Raw genomic sequence first — 18,412 nt, 5'->3', positions numbered from 1 at the left:
GCAAGTTTTTAAAATATATTTATATCTTAGCAATTGCTGAACATTTTGTTCAATATATGCTTTTGTAGTTAGGTTAGGCAGGGTAGGTTTATTTTTCTTAGCATTAAAATAAAGTCCCTACATGCACTCTACTAAGGTTCCATTTTACTTCTATATTAATTCCCACTAGTCTATGATAATTAAAGCCGCTTGTCAATGGGAAATACATTGTCCATGGGAAGTGTGCATGCTTGCGTAAGGTAATTTTTAATACAGAGAAACTAGTACTCACTTTTATCTGTGAAGCTGTTTTTCTTTTTCGAAAAAAAAAGTACTAGTACTAAAAGTGAGTACTAGTTTCTCCGTATTTATATACTACCTCGCCTCTCTTTTCTCAATTATGAAGTAATTTTTAAGTTGTATTTTTCAACATAAATAACTTTTATTTTCGAAATCCAAACAGCGCTCATTAATTTAAGGAAGGTTCAAATTTCGTGTGCCAATGACTACCAAAATTCTGCAACAATTAGTCTCCTAGGAGAATTTTAAAAAAAATCATAAAAGAATCAGAACCGTTACCAAATTTTACATTAATGTGTTCCAAGTTTCACTTAAGCGGTAATCTGAATATTAAAATAAGTACAATTGTATCACATTGCCACACAATTTTGGTGCAAAGTTAATAAAACTACAACTATTATAAGAGATCGAATAACTATATGTAGGGACTTGCAGTTTTAGTTTTATTTTTCCCCATGTTTTGGTGTAATTTTTTAATGCAATTCAGTGTTATTTTTTGTGGTTTAGGGCAAAATTCAGTGTTCATAAATTTAATATTTTTTTTAAAATGCATTTTTACTGTTTCTTCTACGCATACGAATTTCAGATTGCTTTAGTTCTGGCAAATTTTAGCTTTTATGACTTAGCTTTGCGAGAAATTACCGAATTTGTTGCTTTTGGAAAACTAGAAATGTTTATTGAAGGATATCACCCAAATCTTTGAACACAATCATTATATTTTCAGCTTTTCACTCTTGACAGAATAAAATTTTCAAATATTGTTTTCCTAAATTCTCTTCTCAGTTTACAATAACATTGATGGTTTTCCATATATAGTGGTAAATGTTCAACGTGTTCACAAAAACACTTCCTACACAAAATATATTTCTAAAGATAGTATTTTTTTTCTATTCACTCCAGTGTGGAATGATTGCTTTAACCATCGATAAACTACATTAGAACATTCACCTTAATAAAGGTCCCACAGTTCCAATTGCAATTTATTCCATGCCCTTTCCTTCTTTTAGAGTTTTTGAAAACTTCCTTGACAGAAAGTTGCTGCTTTGTTTCACTTCCTTTACTACTTCTTGTGATTCCCACTTGCATTGTGCTTAATCACGGAATGCTTCCCCTCTCATGTTATTTCGTAATTGCAGTGATTACAAATAATGTAGTTCGATCTGTCTTTCAGAAACATATTAATGCATTTACAGCTGGCTTTGTCATCCTGCGAAGTACATCGCAAAAGGAAATGCAAAACGAAGCAGAAACCATACAGCCACAGTGACTGTGGTTGACATTTCCCTAAGAATGCCAAGAAATCTCTCTTAAGACCTCAAAATACAGTTTTGTGTACACACACACACACGCACAACCTAATTCCCTCCCCTCGCAACACGACAGGTGTTTCTCCCTCAAAATTTTCCCGTTCCTACGAAACTTCCCTTCTGGGAAGATCTCTGCAGTACATTCTGTTTCAGGACAAGGTCAAAGTACTGTCAGCCATATCCATGCAAAACTGCAATAAATGAATATTTTAAATCGAACTTTCATCAGCTAGACTAGAAATGACATGATCTCATAGCGCTTCAATTAGTTCTTTTTGAATGAAAGATTTTTATCCCTACTTCACATTGCATATTTTCCAGAGTTTACCATGTTACAGTACAAAATTCGGTGTTATTCTGTAAAATGGCGGAATTTGCATTATTTTACAATTCCAAAACACCTAAAACTTGCCTCCTTAACCTATCAAATGCATTTAAAACACTATTTTGCTATCCTCAACATTTCGGTGTTATTGTTAAAATGAAAACTTCACGTCCCTACCTGTGTGTCACGAAACTATATGCCAATGGCCAGTGCCTGTGGTGGTGATGATAATTGCTGGAGAAATCAGTAGAGGAATTGAAGAAAAAAGCCAATACTTACACAGAAAGCACTGATGGAAATTCCACGCAGCCAAACACCCAACTCATTCTCTTGCTAAGTGAGATGTTGCACAGTAGATAGGACTCTTCAGCATGGTGTCCCATGCCTTCCACAGCTACCAAGAGTTGCAGACATAAACAAATATATTGTTAGGACAAACACATACATTTTCAACATTTAGGATGATTACTGCGACCAGTTTTTAACATTTTCATGTTTAAAACTCTCAAAATTGTAACTAGTGTTGGTAACGAAGTTTTGTACCCTTGACTCTCCATATCACACATTTTACTGAACTTTTAGTTTTAGCAAAGCACTACCCTGACACCTTAAAACCAAATTAATTTAGAATACATTGAAAATAGGTAATTCATATGTAGTTCTCATTAATTTATGGAATGAAACTCCTGTGCCTCTTCCCTAGCAGCAATTTAGGAAGAAACAACAGAAACGCGCCAAGCTACGACACAACAAATTCCAACGAGGATGGTGGCAGTGGCTACCGAAATTAGTAGTAAATAACTTAAAACAGCTTCGCAGAAAACGTGAGTATCTGATTTATCTATTACTGCGTCTCTCATTCCCATAGTATGAATAAAAAGAGTGATTGAATATGATGAAAAATTAATGCTTTGATAGGAAAGATAATAAAATTTAATATTAAAACTGGTTTTGGAATTAAAATATAAGAAGTACTACCCAACTGAGTACTAGACATTAAAAGAAAATAATTTCACAATCTCCACAGCTCATTGTTTCTTGCAATAATATTATAAAGTTATAATAATAAGTAATAACTATCCAGGACACACGAAGTTCAGACTAAGGACAGATCTACACTTTTTCAGACTTCTAAATTCACCTGAAAGAATTTAGGTTATTATTCCCACTTGTATAATATGCCCCAGGCCCTGCATCCATCTCAAAAGCAGCACTGCCCAAGTTTGCAAGTGGAACCTGCCAAATTATTGTAAAGAATGCTATTCCGTTGTGGTTAGGTTTCATGATAAAACTAAAGTAGTGTCCCAATAACATGCATTCACAGTTACAAAATTGCAAGTGATCATGACAAGCACTTTTCACTAAAACACAGCCTTCATTATGATTCCACAGGATTTCCAATTACAATGAGCTAATAATTTCTTGAAACTGGTCACATTTGCCCAAATTTTCTAACATATAAACACAATCCATACCAAAATTAACCATGGTAGAGCAACTTGATGCTCATAGTGAACTTGGTGGTAAGGAGCAAGAGGTACTAATGTAACAAGATATACTAATAAAAACTAGAAATGGCAAACAGTTAACACTTTGATTTTAAAACCTTCGAACTTGAATCATACCTGGTGAGGATAGGCTAATTACCTGTCTAACGTGAAGTCTGATGATCGAATCCAAGAACGAAGTGTAAGCCTGTACTGAAGGCTTGCTTCTCAAGCTAAGTTAGGAAGACTGAATTTGTTCGAATACAAAACCGAAGAGAGCTGTTTACTATTTCAAATCAATCCAAAAAGTGTAGTCATCCTCTGTCACTGGAGCAGTCGAGGCCTGCTCCATGCCGATTCATCAAGTTTTGACTTCCTATTCTCTTAGCAAAATTACTGCCTGTTTACACTTGACTTTGCATACTGTATTTGACATACCTAAGAGGAGCAACTGGCTGGTAGAATAAATGACCTTTGGTCAGGTTCAAGCTTCTTTGAAAATGTACAGGCTCACTCTGTTACGATAGTGTCTGACTTCCATGCAGGAGACTCTCGTCTGATTTCCTAATCTGGGTGATAAATGCTGGATAGACCCTCATGCTTATGACATCAACTCCACTGTGGCTGACCCTCATGCTTATGACATCAACTCCACTGTGGCTGAAATAGAGAATATGTTGAGCTATACCATTTTTGTACCAAAATCATTACATTTTCTCTGGGATAAATAATAAATGTACAGGTTTCCTGAAATAACACTCCAACTGCCTTAATGGAAGTATTATAAGCCCTACCCAAAATGTTTTCAGAAATTGTACTTGGTTTACTATTAAATGTTTTACAAATTTGAACTTTACATTTAAACAATTCCTGAAGGAAAAAAAGAAAGAACTCTAACCATGATTACAGGCTTCAGAATGTATTCAAACTCATTAATTTTATTGCACTAATTGGGACAATGTGGTAACAACTCCAAATGTTTAATGTTTTTCACAAGTCTTAAAAAAGAATTAGGAAGTCTTGCAGGATAGTCGTAATTATTATTAACCCATTTTTCGCAGCAAATTTTTAGCCAGCTGAAATTACTTCAACTTCTCATTAAAGGAGTAGCGTAACCTGATCATGGAAACCTACGACGATGACTAGGGGCTCTTCATGTAGACCACATATTGTGGGAGTGAGGCAGCAGTCGGTAGGTACAGCCTGACCCTCACAAGCTGTTGGCAATGGGTTATTACTAGGGCCCAGGACTTTGTAATAACATTTTTAATTTGGCATCGGATCAAATACTGGGGCGAGATCTTTACATATCTGATGAAAATCAGCCAAAATAGACAAACTTGAGAAGGTGCATGACTTTTCTGCATTTTTATGACATAATGACACACATGTTTTACAGTTTTATAGGACATAAAGTCCCAGGCCCTATGGTCTGTCTCAACCTTAAAAGTCAGTATAGAAGTAAATGGAGTACGTCCCTCTTTCTCTAATACATGCATTTTGCCAATAGCTCTGTCCTTTTCTACGACTGCTGCATTGCCAGATGTTACAAAATTTACAAAATGTAAAAGTTATAAATTTCAAACAGTGAAATCATTATCCTGTAGTTTTTTATGCTCTATTTACTGACAGCATTATATAACCTGTCATAAATTGATGCGATCTGAAATTTCCATAATTATGCAATTTTGCAAAACTCTGAATTTTTTTCTAGTAAATACTTCAGAAGCCATAAATATCAAATCACTTGAACAACTTCGCCAGTCTTTTTTTCTATGGGATCTATGGTGTTTCTAGATATAATATTCTTCACCTGGGTGAATTGATTTGCTTATGAAGAGAGTTTTATATATACAGTAGAGCGTTGATTATCCGAAGTAATTGGGGGACATGGGTGTTCGGAAAACTGGTTTGTTCGGATAATCGAACTGTACATGTTTATTTGCCAAAAAGAAGTACTGTACAGTAAATTTATTCATAAAAACAGGCATCTCTTTAACTATTACAAAGTAACGTACAAAGGCAACTTTAGTAGGAATATATAGTATGTGGTACAGTTTATTAAACAAAAATATGTACATATTACATACGCATTTTGCATGAACAATACATACACCGACAGAAGTGTGCTGATTGTTGAAACACAGCGACTGGCGGCTTGGCCGGTCAGCAGCGCCTTATGAAGGCCCCATTAGAAGCAATGTTCCGCCAGCGGTGGCTCAGTGCGGCGACTACTGTGGGAAACTTGGTTTGGGAGTGAGGGGGATGATGGACGGTAGGGTGGGAGAGTAACAGGTGCGAGCGAGTACACAGTTCGGTTAAGCGGTCGTTCGGTTGACCGACGTTCGGATAATCGACGCTCTACTGTATTTACATTGGATATTTTGTATAAATCATCAGACCGTAACACTAAAAAGTTAGTTAGCGAGAAACTTTTGGCTTGTCGCGATACACGTGCAGACCAAGCGAGATAAGTGTTGACCATTGTTTGAAGTTATTTTTCGAATGCATTGTTACTCCACAGCACTTTCATTTTTTGCGCAATCATAGTTTGTTTACACGGGCTTTATCAAATTCATTGTGCGCCACCGAGGTTACAACTCAGTTGCAGGCAGGTGCCCCGATTCGTAGGAAGTGCAGTGTCCTGTGTGATAATTGTGGATTGCATGTAAGTTACATATTTCGTTTAATAACGGATAGAGAAGCTGGAAAAAGATGCAGTATTGTTAAACTTAGAGGTAAAGAATGCATAATAGTTATGCACATGTTAAATAGCTTTTTAAAGTCAATGAATATCAGCAAGGCGGTTAAGACAACGGCTGATGTTACGGAGTGTTCTGAACGTCTTATACAGGGAGTCCATAAAGTCCTGCAAAAAACTAAAACTCTATAACTTGAAAACTATTAAGTTTAATAACAAAATGTTTTGTGTGTACTTACAGCAAGGTTCAAAGTTTATTTCCTGCTTGTTAGGTTCATCGTCAAACCTCCAATTGTGCAGCATTCACGTCCAAACACTGTAGAAGTCTTTTTGTGAAACTGAGAATTGCATGCTGGCGGTGCTCTCCTGGGATATTGAGAATAATCACATCTTTTATTATTTTCTTTTAGGTCATCCAGATTAGCTGGTTTCTGTGAATACACCTTGGTCTTTACATGTCCCCACAACCAATAATCGCAAGGTGTCAAGTCTGGTGATCTTGTAGGCCAAGGTGCGGGCCCTCTTTGGCCAATCCATCTACCTTGAAATTGTTCGTTAAGAAACTGCCGAACATCAAGGGCAAAATCATTGATGATGCCTAACCTATTAAGTTCTGGCACAAGGAATGTCTGTAGCATGTTCAGATAGTTGTTGCCATTTACCATGGCTTCCTCGAAGAAAAATGGACCAATCATGTGGTCCATTGAAATCGCACACCACGCATTCACTTTGGGACTACCCCGAGTTTGCACTTCAAACTCGTGTGGATTTTCAACCCCCCATATGGGGTGGTTTCCCATATATTGTCTGGAACTTTCTCTACACTGAAACACAAGATTTTAACTCTGCAAACCACAGAACACAGTGTGCCTTTTCCTGGATGGAGGCCACCTTAAGTCACATGAACACGTGATTACCAGTGCAAGCGTCACTGAGCAGTGTGGCCAGAACAAAACTTTAAACTTCCACCCTTCTCACCCAAAAAATGTGTATTGTTAAACGCAACAGCTAAAAAGTTTTAGAGTTTTAGTTTTTTGCAGGACTTTATGGACTCCCTGTATACAGAACAGTGTCGTCGCACGGAGTAAATCGTTGGGTGTTCACACCCAGCCTATATTCATATGTTCCTAAGAATTAACCTCCACCATTTCCACTAACCATGATATCGATGAATATGTGTGATGTTTTTTAAAAAATTTCAATAGCCATTTATAATTTCACAGCAGTTTGGTAAGTAAGTCTCTGGCAATGCTCAAACTTCATGATGCGAATTGCAATTCGCAAGCCAGCCCCCGTGGCGAAGTGGTTAGAACATTGTGCTACGATGCCAGGGGTCCCGGGTTCGAATCCTGGCCTGGGCATGGATGTTTGTGAGTGTCCATTCATCAATTTCATCATATCATCACTCATCCCCATCTTCTCAAATTAGCCAAAAGTGGCACAAAAAGGGAAATACAATGAAGCAAATCAATCAAGCAATTTGTGAAACATAATATTATTGTTTTAATATGTACCTGCAGGAGTTTATAACAATTATAATTTATTTTCAATATCCATACTTGCTTACATGTGTGCCAAGATAAATATTAGTTTCTACTAGCAGTGTCTTCGATTTCTTTCTTTTTGACTTGTCTACATTATCTGAAGGATTAAGCAACAATTTTAAATGTTGATGTTAAATGTACATCTGCTCATTTTGCTGATATAGTATTTTACATCATAAAACTTTCGCCATGCAAGGCTTTGGCTGCGCGACCACTATTTGTAATGTTGAAGTTTGCTGCAAAAATTAATTTTGGCGAAATGTATTGGAAATTAAAGATAGGCTATTACGCTAAAACATCGAAGATCTTAAGAATAACTATAACAATACATGCAAACAGTGCTTGCATTATATCATCTTGACGACTACTTACCTTTCCCCAATACAGAAGCTAAACAAAACAAAAAATAAAATACCTCGCATCTCGGCATTCTCCGATTCCCAGTTTTCCGCTTCTTCAGTCGAGCTAGATAGAACACGGGAAGAATACAGCAGAGGGAGTTCACTGCACCATAGGTGCCCCGGGCTCTTGCTGCCTAACCTGGTGAGCTTTTCTTGTCAAGCCGGGGAAAATTGGGAAATTTTAAGCATTGTGAAGACTTTATAAATGCAAATAGCTGCTTTGTAAAATAAGTATATTGAAACAAAGTGTTTTATTCTGCAGAAAAAAAAACAAATTGAAAATTTTCCGTTTTCGGTTGGGGGTTTGTGTGTTCCGTGAACCTCCTTCAGATGACGCCTCTGATACAGAATACTTTATTTTCTGTAAAAAATATATCTTAATGTTTGTTTTTTCATTTATTTAATTCTGCTTATGTAAAGGATACAACATTCAACGAAAGAAGTAACAATAGTTGCGTGTACTAAACATATAATGCAAATGTAAAATAGTAAATAGCTGTCGAAATATACACTTTTACATGCAAATCTTGAGGTAACTATTGTTTTTCCCAAAATGCAAATACATAGATTTTGAAGATTTCCTATACCATATTAAGGAAGTAAATTTGTCACGATCATTAGCAATTAATAGACCGATGCACCTCAGTTTGTTGATCTGGCAACGCCGCGCTCCATTTAACTCATACTGACTTTTAAGGTTGAGACACACTATAGTCATTACTATTACTGAGTTCCAAGGTTCTACAAATTGTGTTTAAATGTGATACTTGTTTGGGCATCTTTGTATGCAATTATCATTAGGGCTGAGCCGATACCGATGTATCTTGATGACAAGATCAAAGGTAGGACAAAAGTGAAACCGCTGCACCCAAAAGTGACATTGAAGGCATGTAACTGCCTGGTGGTCAATCCTATGTAGAGATAAAAGAAACCATTCATTGCCAATTGTTGCTCACAAACTCGTGGGTTAAGAACCTGATGTTTTCAAAACCAGCATTATTATAATGCTAGGCTCGTTTCGGGTTCCTGGGAAAGGGATGAATGTCTTTGTGGGAGGGAGGGTTGTGGATTTTCTGCTTGTGCTCTACCCTTCTGTGTGACTGTTGGCCGATACAGAAACTGCAGTGACTTGTTTTTAATGCAAATGACAAGAGAATAATGGACAGCAGGGCTTATACAGAGCTGCCAAATGAACATTATATATATATATATATATATATATATATATCTATATCTATCTGTGTTTGTGTATATTATTAAGTCGTTTTCCTCCTTCTCCGGGTTAATCCAAATGATAAGAATGTTGTTTACATTTGTATTTATTTTGCATTCCTTGTGCAAGCTGTACGCACCAACATAAATTTTATTTCACACACTATAACAGGGTGGTACTCTAGGACCATGATAAAATTCAAGTAATTCCCGGTTTTCAAGGCAAATTTTCAAAAAATTCAAGGCCACAAGCAGATGTTTTCCCTATTTCAACATTGTGTATTACCGCCTCTCACACCGACACACATGCACCAGAGGCGCAGGGGCAGGGCAAATACCAGGATAAACGTAATAATAATAATGATATTATGACTATTATTATTATTAGTGGTGGTGGTGGTAGTGTCAAAGACGTTATCATCCTCGTAAATTACACAAAAGGGGGCAGAAGTCAGCATTAAAGCATTTGTGTTGGAACAAACTATATTAAACATTAAAAAAAAGACAAAGTTCTATTTCACATTCATTAATAATGGAAAACAAGTACACAAAGTGTATTTTTGAATGGCAGAAAATGCATGATAAATACATTCTGACTATTATTATTTTTGTACATATAACATATGTATAACTTTCATGTACAACATATGTTTTACACATATTGAAAATGGAGTGATGTAAAATAAGAAAACACATGCCAAACCTAAATTGTGTATGTATTCAAAGTTTCTTTAATACATATACGTATATATACAGCATATAGGTCTATTATTTATATTCATTACATAATCAACTGATCCACCTCCCAACAGCAAAAATTATTTGTCTCTCAAATGTGCACGCTCCTTTTCCTCCCAACAATTGTTCATGCATTTATGACAAAATCCATTAAGAGAAGTCTTATTTTTCTACAATCATACTGTGAGTGAAGCGCACAAGAAAATTTTTAATCCATTATTTTGCAAAACAATATTGATTTAAAAGGGTGCAAATAATTTCACGAGGCACCATGGGCCATTGCATTCTCTCTTTTACAATTCTTAAATCTACCTAATCATCTTCAACAAATCTTATCTTGCAATAATCTTCCGTCTGTCAGATTGCTCTACAAAGGACAGTAACAAAGTAAACAGATCGAGAGAATTCGGTTTTATTTTTCACACAACATAACTTTCCATCCTTGATAAAAATAAAAAAAGTCAACTGGGGATTTATCAATATGTATAAATTCAATAGAATTTGGATTAATAAAAGTTGCAATTTTTCACGTCTACGGAGAAAAATTCAAGCAGAATTCATGCATAATTCCCGGAGCCAATAATTCAAGCAGAATTCCTGGTGAGTAGCCACCCTGTATAACTTTCTCTCCCCTTAAATTGGGAATCATGAAATGAAGCAGGGGCAACTGTAATAATCCACCGATTTTTTCGGTGTATCTGCAACACTAACAATGCTTGCAGCACATAAAAAACTACTTCTTCTTCTCCATCCTCTGGGCTATAAAGAAGTTCACATAAAATGTAACAAGATACTTTAAGTGATGAAATGCTATATGAGAATAGTTTTGGAGTATTTCATATCATTAATTGAATGTGATGCGATGAGCTTTCTGACTCAGTACCTAGCCTTTGTTATTTTAAATTGGAATTATACAAGTATCGGCATCGGCTCAGCCCTAATTATCATTAGACTTGGTTGTCCAGTAACAAATTTCAATCTGATAATTTGTGGCGCACAGGAATTCTCTTGATACTGTTGTCAAAATGTTAGTAATGGAATTTATTTCTTGAAGTTGACTGTTTTCTTCAACAATTGGCTGTTTATTGTTGTCAGTTGACTGCTGATCATTATCCATTGTTACGGGAGTATGCATTTCTCTTTCCCCTACTGTGACAAAGGGGAAGTTGTGAGCAGCCACCATGTCACTGTCATCGGTTTTCTTCTTTATCTGTAAACTTCAGCTGCCTCAAGAGGAAGAACATTAATGTTTGTTTCCACATGTGATGAACTTGAAAGCATATGTAATGCTTGAGTGATTGGTTTGATTTATTTTACTTCGCTTTTCTGCTACTTTTGGCTTATAGCAAAAATGAGGATGAGTGACGATATGTTGAAATTAATGAAGACACACTGTAAAAATTTACTATCCTTCGGACACCTATAACTTCTTAGTGTCGTAAATTTTTGACATTCGTACTTACCTATCTGCTTCATGGAACATTCCTTAAGGTGTATTGACGTTTTTTTCAACAAAGTAATTGCAATTTCTCACATTACGAGTACTTCTTTCTCCTAGTCTTTTCACTTGCCTGAGACAAAATATGGCGCGAACACCTTCCCACACAATCACGCGTCGTGCTTGTGTTTTGTCGATTTTCATTCGTTATGCAGTGTTTCAACCTTCGGAACTCAAGAAATACCCGTGAACAAAGTTCATTTGATCGATTTTTTTTTCCTTTTTCCCCCGCATTGTTTTACGAAGAAAATTGTAATGTTTTGTGGCGCTATCCGTGAATGGTTTTTGGGGCTATCTGCAACAGAATCGGTGGGAAATTTAAACTAAAAAATTATTTTCGTTTGAAATTTTTGAGTCCAAATTTCCCACCGATTCCGGGCTCCGCCCATGGGGTAATTGACCACCCCCAACTGCTAATGCGGCCCCGCCTCCACTCAGGCCTTCTCTATAGAGTCCATGCTAAAGGCATGTTAGAAATTGGCCGGAGTCACCTGCCCAAACTTTTAAATATTAAGAAATCTGTTTCCAGGATACGGAAAACTTAACTGAATTTCACCACGCATCCACGACACATCATATTAATCATATACCCACAGCCCATTCCTTCTAATGAGTAGCTTACATTCACTGCCACATTTTCGACATTCCTTTCCTTTCTTCACGATCCAGTATTCAATTCAATTTAAAAATCGACTGGATCTTTCACACCCGGTGCGAATTTCACCACACATCCATGACACGTCATGTTTCTAACTTTCGTTGCAAACACAAGTTCGAAACACTGGATACCCAATGAACATGAACAAAACACAATCATGAAGCGTGATGATGTACGAACGCGCCAAAGGCTATTGTCCGTCGGAGAATTAATTTTCAACAATGAACATGAATTTCCCCTATCATACATTCCCACATCACACAAAACACCTTCCCGATGTTAGACAATACTACAGGGACTTATTACGGTAAGTACTTTCTTCTGTAGAAATGAAGAAATCTGTCCGAACAATAGTAAACTAGTACCGCCTTAGTATTCGCACACTTTCCTTCAACTCCTATACATGTGTTTTCCATGCATGCAGAGTCTGTCACACTTCAACAGCTAAATTCCTCCCAAATTAAAACTTGTTGATCCTGTGCAAGTTGTGAATATCATTACTCAATTAGAAGTTACCAATTTATTTGTAATATTCACAATTACGCTCAGTCACTACTTCGCAAGTTAATCACCAGCCCACCAATGCAAAGCATAATCAACGGAACATAACAATTATGATGATTATTATATTCAGAAGCAGTGAACTTAACTAACATATCTACCACTCACTGATTTGCTTCAGAGAAAACCAACAATAAGAAATGCATGCAATGTAATAGTGCTAAATGAGAGGGACTAATGAAAATAGTACACTTTGTACGTTGCTTAATCAAAGAATAACTGAAAAACAAAAAAAAAATTGGTAGCATTGAAATAAATCTGTATGGGAAGGTTTTATCTGAAAATTAATTTTACATTCAGTAGAGTGAAGCACTTGTAAAGGCATTCCTTGTATTCTCAAGCATCTTTTGAGGTTGTATTAGCCATAGAAGAACAAGTATGATAAGAGTGAATTTTGCCCCTACTACACCATATGTGAATAATTAATTTTAATGGGCTAGAGTCTAGTTTACGTCTTTCTTGCGCACTCCTTCTTGCCCGCTGACAAAACCGTGCTAGCAGACAGCCGGCGCTCCGGCATCCGTAGAGTAAGTTTTTCTTTTTACACTTTCTGTCACTAACCATTCACGGGACCGAGGTATGCCTACGAGGTTAGGTTAGGTTCCATTAGCACTCATTTCACTCCTAAATATGTGCTTCATCATCGAAAAATGTCCTCCGTACGTTCAATCACGCATATCCGGACAACATAGGTTTTTCTCGATTTTCTCCTCCAGGAAACTTTTCCTCGCCTTGGGATTTACTTTGTTGAATTCCTTATAAAATAACCTTTCCAACGATATATGACACGTATTCCTTATAAAAAGGACGTAAACTAGACCCTTACCTTTTAATGTTTCAAGGGTTTGAAACATTAATATGAAGTGGAAAAGTTACTTCTAGATGAAAAACCCAATAATTTCTCTGGATATAAGAGGTGAGGGTAATGATTAGATATAGAGGAAACACATTTATTGAAATTTACAGGAGAAAAGACGAGAAAGCAAATATGGAATTTAGTTCTTGTGGTATTTCTGAAGCTGGGAAAAGTGTTTTTTCGAATAGTGTAAGTTATTCGACCTGTAAATAAGGTATTTTTCGACATTCATGTATCTCCGTTGCACGATTGCTCGTGCCACCATTACCGTCGACTACGTGAATCAAATGTTCCGTGCTTTCGATTACGTAACCCCCTGTCAGTGTAGCAACCATGCGGTAGTTTTACAAGATGAAGTGTGAGCAGGTTTTCTTTTCCAATTCAATTTTCTGTTTGCCTAACCTAACCTTCCGTGAATGGTTTGTGGATCAATTTTTCGCTCAAAAACCTTTTGTGGATAGTTTGGGCAGCATTTATCGGTTCATAAGTTTGGAAACACTGCATATCAGCTGACGATAGACAACTTGAGTCAAAATTTGGCCGCCAATTAGCAACGACCAATATATACTTATAATGTTAAAAATAACGCTTTTTCATTGAAAAAAAAGTAATCCCGGCTCGGGTACCCTTTTCTACACCCTCGATTTTTCGCACATTTCAAATATTCTCGTTACGAAAATTAGTTCTTCATAAGAAACGATGTTTCTAAATAGCACGGAAAGTAATTTTTTTAGATCTACGTGCTAGGAAACTTACGTTTTTCAATATTTAGATTCCTTATGTAACGTCGAAACGGTTTTGCAGGGATTTGATCATGGCGCATCTTAGATTCATGTCACAGGCGCACGTCTGAACATTTTCTTTTTCTTCTTTTCTTTGACTTGTGCAATGGGATAATTTGCAATTTTTTCTTGTTATGAATGACTTGTGCAATGGGATAATTTGCGATTTCAATATATTATTTATGTAATTTATTGGCGGATTGGATATTTGAGACATTGCAATTGTTTTGTGCGACTTTAGACATTGGAATTGATTTGTGTGACATTGAATTAAGACAAAAGGACTAAATATGAGATTGACACACGTTCAACGGATGAAGGACATAGAGGACTTTGTTCGACGAGACATACGGGACATTGTAATTGACTTACAGGGAGATGGTCTGATGCCCCACGAACCATTGACGCTAGGCCCACGAACCATTGGCGCTAGCCCCACGAACCATTGGCGCTAGCCCCACGAACCATTGACGCTAGCCCCACGAACTATTGACGCTAGCCCCACGAACCATTGATGCTAGCCCCACAAACCATTGGCACTAGCCCCACGAACCATTGGCGCTAGCCCCACTAACCATTGGCGCTAGCCCCACGAACCATTGACGCTAGCCCCACGAACCATTGACGCTAGGCCCACGAACCATTGCCGCTAGCCCCACGAACCATTGGCGCTAGCCCCACGAACCATTGGCGCTAGCCCCACGAACCATTGACGCTAACCCCACGAACCATTGGCGCGTGGATAGGTTAGTTCAGTTAGGTTGAGATCGATAGTTAAAATTTGGTGTCGTGTTAGTATCACGATCTAGAAATTGGAAATAATTGTGAACCATTTCAAATGACAAAATTTCAACTTTAAACGGCTGTACAGTCGTAAATACTTCTTTCCGCGCTCCAATTTTTTGTTATTCACAAATAGGATCAAATAATGTTCATAATGAAAATAAAATAATTTCAAAATTCGAGGGTGTAGAATAGGGTACCCGACCCGTAATCCCAAGTTGAAAAACGTTCCGCTATGCATATGAGGTAAGTAGAAAAGAATTTTATTTGAAAATAAGCGAGTTAAATGTGTTTCCGCTATATCTAACTAGTACCGATGTGAGTATTAAATTCGTTCCAAGATTCTACAAACAACAAAGTCACTTATTTTTACATGTTGTAACCAATTGTAGTTTGAGCATGTAACAAATTCTATTCGTTGTTTATTTTTCTTAAAAATAATGTTAAATTCGTCGTGCAATCACATGGAAATTAAATTCACGCCGATCCATAAGAAAAAAGTGTGTGTGCAAGTATTAAACAAAATACAATGGTACTCAAGTGTATGAAATAAGATATTCATAAATATAATGCGAACTCTGTGTATTAATTTTACAAAAGATCTTGCCACACCACGAGGGTTTTTTCGGCAAACGACTTAAATGTTTCAACAAGCAGCGAAATTCAAAATAAATATTCTAGTGTAAAGATAACTTTTAGTCATGATAATAATTACATGCGCGAGATAATAACGTTTTTTTAAAAAAAATAATTGATAAAAGCCAATTTCTTACCATATAATGAATGCATATGGGCACACCGCCATGACGAATTAAATTTCGTAATTCGTACAACTCAGCTAGCAGATGTTGAGAATCATGGGAGAACTTGGATGAGACGGCTAGATACACACAGTCAAGAAACTCAAGCTCCGCCTTTCGATGCAACTCCTCACAAAAGTAAGGACGTGACCAAACTTGGTTTACGCAATCCACTCAATGACATATTCTGTGCATAACAATTGCTTATTTCATGATTCTATATGTTTCCAATAAAAAGTTTGGCAAGTCACATTTGGCGTTCCTTAAAATTATTTTATGACGTTTATATATGAAGGCGGTATTGAGTTCTATTTATGTGTCTTCATTCATACCTTGGAAGCACATGGGAGGGAGTTAAGACAGCAGTGAATTAGCAATTTTCCTCATGGTTTGCAATATTTGGCTTCCCAAAAGCATACCTTTAGCCAGCAACAGTCATCGAAACATTACACGCTTTCACCAGTGTGCATCAGAATGGCGAACCAAAAATGTCGTCAAACTCGGTGAAATCCGGAAAAGTTCATACTGAAACAAATTAAGACTAATGTTCAAATCACCAACCCTGGGACCTTCTGTAAACAAAACCACGTGCATGCAGAAAGCATTGCAAACTCATAGAAGTAAAATAATCCACACGAAAATCCGGCGTTGTTACAGGATTCATTACGTAAGCTAAAGCAACGGCCAATTTGTAGCATGGGATACGCTGCCGCAAATGACGTCTCACTTTAAACCAACGCTCTTTCTTTTGTACTTTTTGCTTCACCTTTATGGTTAACTGTTGTTGAGTTGTTGTTTTAAGTCCACTTTATGCACAGTAAGGCTAATCGGGACTGGACCTACAGTTTAAAGTGGGATCCGAACCCTTGATTACACGGCGACGACGCTACCACTGCGCCATCGGGGAGGCCCCTTTATGGTTAACTCTTTGCACCAGTAATCATTTCTTTCTTGCATGCGAAGTCAAGAAAAAGTGGGGATAGAGAATCTACTAGTGTTTCTTGTGCTTTCTGATTTAAGTTAGGAATATATTCGTATAAACTGAGAGTTTAAAAGGTAATATATTATATAATAATTGTGTGAACGAAGTGAATTGGTAGATAAAGTGAAGATAAAGTGATTAATATGATATAAGTGTTTAATATGGCTCGACGCCATTAAACAAAATGAATACCCAAGTAAGTGACACAGACACTTCGGAATGTATGGAAGTTTGGGTTCCTGCTAACTTAGTTAGTCAAGACAAAAGTGATGTCTCTCAGAAAAACCTGTCACAGGATACAGTAAATACACATCAAGTTAAAATATCTAAAGATCATGAAACAATTACATACAAAAATACCCAATTAAGGCCTTATGATATTTTTGTAAGAAGTGTAAATGAAATTAATGGAACAAATAGAAGAAATATTGGACAGCTATATATACTAAAATTAGGGAAAAAACTTCATGAAACCAAAATAGAAGGTCTAAAGTCAATTGAGACCATGGGGAAAAATCAGGCGAAATTGGAATTCAAAACTGCGAAAAATGCTAACAACTTTCTCTCTCATCCAGTTCTAATGAACAATAACTGGTTTGCCTTTGTACCAGCACATAAAGTGAGGAGAATGGGTGTAATTAAAGCAATAGATACCTCATTTACAGATGATGAGTTATTAGAAAACATAAAACCTAATGTTTTCAACGTACTCAAAGTGAGACGAATAATGAAATACAAATTGACGAAAATGGAAGTCGAATTGCTGAGCCAACGAGATCAATAATATTGACATTTGATGCCCAAACCTTACCAGCATATGTAACTTTATATTATTCAAAGATTGATGTAGAGCATTACATTCCCATGGTAAAGCAATGCACAAACTGCTACTATTATGGGCACTTCAAATCTAACTGTAAGAGTAAATTGAAGTGTAAACGTTGTGGGCAAAATCATGAATTCTCAAGCTGTAATAATAATGTCATATGCATTCACTGTCCACAAGAACACTGGGCAACAGACAAGGACTGTCCAGAAAAACAGCGACAAAAGGATATAGTCAAGACTATGGCGCTTGAGGGCCTATCTTATCATGAAGTTGTGAAAAAATACCCAAAAGCTACTTTAACTACTGCATCAGTAGTACCGAGTGAGAACAGAATATACAACATGTCCTACGCATCAACATGCAAGGAAACAACACAGACCCAATATAATATTAATGCAAATACTTATAAACAAGAAATCCAATACAAAACGCTTCATCACCAACTGCCTAACAAAAGAGCTTTTAATTACGCTCAACAAGTGGATCGTAACCAGGAAACAACAAAGTTATCTCAGGGAAAACGTCCAAAATCATCAGAAACATCTCAAAATCGAGAACAAAAAGAAAGACAGAAACCAGCGACAATTGACGAAACAAAACCACATTGGAAAGAAAAGCAGCAGATTGGTTCAATGAACTCGGCTTTAGATCAAAAAGAAAAATTACTTC

The 18,412-nt window shown here is 36.7% G+C and overlaps 1 protein-coding gene across 4 annotated transcripts in view; it reads right to left on the bottom strand.

The window, feature by feature from the left end:
- LOC145998480 (uncharacterized) overlaps positions 1–15,988 on the bottom strand; it is a 54,665-nt gene extending 38,677 nt beyond the window's left edge. The window contains exons 1-3 of one of the 4 annotated variants that reach the window (XM_083134891.1): positions 15,906–15,988; positions 3,559–4,058; positions 2,191–2,305 (exon numbers count right to left, since the gene is read on the bottom strand). The gene's annotated coding sequence lies outside the window, so the exon portion shown is untranslated. Of the gene's footprint in view, positions 1–2,190; positions 2,719–3,558; positions 4,059–15,905 lie in introns of those variants that run through there. The other 3 variants (XM_083134894.1, XM_083134893.1, XM_083134895.1) reach the window with 3 other exon arrangements.
- Between the last annotated feature and the right edge of the window lie 2,424 nt (positions 15,989–18,412).

This window comes from Lepisma saccharinum, chromosome 14 (assembly GCF_977018435.1).
Source record: "Lepisma saccharinum chromosome 14, izLepSacc3.1, whole genome shotgun sequence".
NCBI classification, from domain to species: Eukaryota; Metazoa; Arthropoda; class Insecta; order Zygentoma; family Lepismatidae; genus Lepisma; species Lepisma saccharinum.
This window is presented reverse-complemented; position numbering and strand designations above follow the sequence as displayed.